Here is a 1495-nt window from a genome sequence, read left to right on the forward strand (position 1 = left end):
AACACATCCGAAAAAGGTTCCCCGGCCCCCGGGGGCCGCACTCCCAGAACGCTTATTACCCAGCTTGTTCTATCCGGCTTCTCGTTGGACTCAGAGCTCCCAAATATCTGCTTTCAGGGCGAGGGCCAAGTTATTGTTTCACATAAAGTGTATCTGTGGCCCTCGTGCCGGCCCTCCGGAGCGCTATATACTGTCATGAATATATGTGTCTGGGGTTACCTGTACTGCGGATTACGAGATGTGGCGGTGATGTCGGCCGGCCTCAGGGGGTCCCAGACACCCCCCCCCCCCCCCGTCTCTGGGCCCCGATATCGGGGGTTTTGGGTGAAAATTGTTATTAATCAGCATATTACGCAAAACATTAAACTTCACAAACCCGCCCCGTTTCCATGGCGGCTCTTCTCTCCTAAACCCGCCGCGGTCTCTTCCCCTCTCGCCTTTCTGAGGGGGCGGATCCTAAAGTGGCCCCTTTGGACAGGGTGAGCAGATGCCCCCTGGACAGGTGATGAGTCCAGGGTGGGCCGGAGCCAAGTAGGCTCGAACCAGGGGCACCTGACGGCGGGAGAGCTTCCTTAATTTACCCCTGGAGGTCAATTAAGACACCCCTGGTCTAACTAGCACCCTTGTGGTGCGCGTGACATGATTACTTAGATAAGTGGAACAGCCTCCCAGCAGAAGTGGTAGAGGCTAATCTAAAGAGAGAGTTTATGTCCGCAGCGGAGAAGGGCAGCACGGAGGGCGGTGGTCTCACTGCACGCATGACTGAGCGGTGGCGCGGGCTTCTCCTGTCACGTGTTCCCCGGCATACAAATGGCTTTTCTTGGCGTGATCCGCGTCCCATCCGCAGCTCCTAAACATGTGATGTTTCACAGACAGCGGAAGTCACGGCCGCCAACTCCCAGCACTCCCAGCAGCACTAAATAACGGACACCCGAGCAGCCCCTGTGCTACGCAGCACCGAGTATCCCCGCGTATGAGCGCATACAGGACACCCGCGTGGTGTCGGGCGTGTGATGTAGGCGTGGGGACGTCCCCTGCGGGTGATACGACACGTCATGGCGTCACTTCGGGCGGCGCCGGGGACGACCCAGAGAGCAACCTATCAGCAAGAACATCTCGGCCGGGGGTCGGATGATAACGTCTCAATGTGTCCCGCGTGGGGGGGGGGCATTTAAATCCATAAAGGGGTTCATAAAGGACGAGAGGGAAATTATTCCACAACAAGAGAGCGGACTCTAACACTACAGAGACTGAGATGCAACGGAAGGAGGTTTTACTGAGAGGGTAGTAGATAAGTGGAGCAGCCTCCAAGCAGAGGCGGTAGAGGGTAATACAGTGAGGGATGGACATATGGCTGTTCTGGCTCCATTCCTCGTCTCCTCCGTTCTGTGATTATATCTGGACGTTCCAGCCAAGTGTCTCACTCGCAGGCCTCACTCCCCGGAGTGCTCTCTCTGGCGTACTCGTTATCTCTGCCCTGGGGCTGTGTGTCTGT

This window comes from Sceloporus occidentalis, unplaced genomic scaffold (assembly GCF_023333645.1).
Source record: "Sceloporus occidentalis isolate IW3139 unplaced genomic scaffold, rSceOcc1.0.p SCAF_140, whole genome shotgun sequence".
NCBI lineage: Eukaryota > Metazoa > Chordata > Lepidosauria > Squamata > Phrynosomatidae > Sceloporus > Sceloporus occidentalis.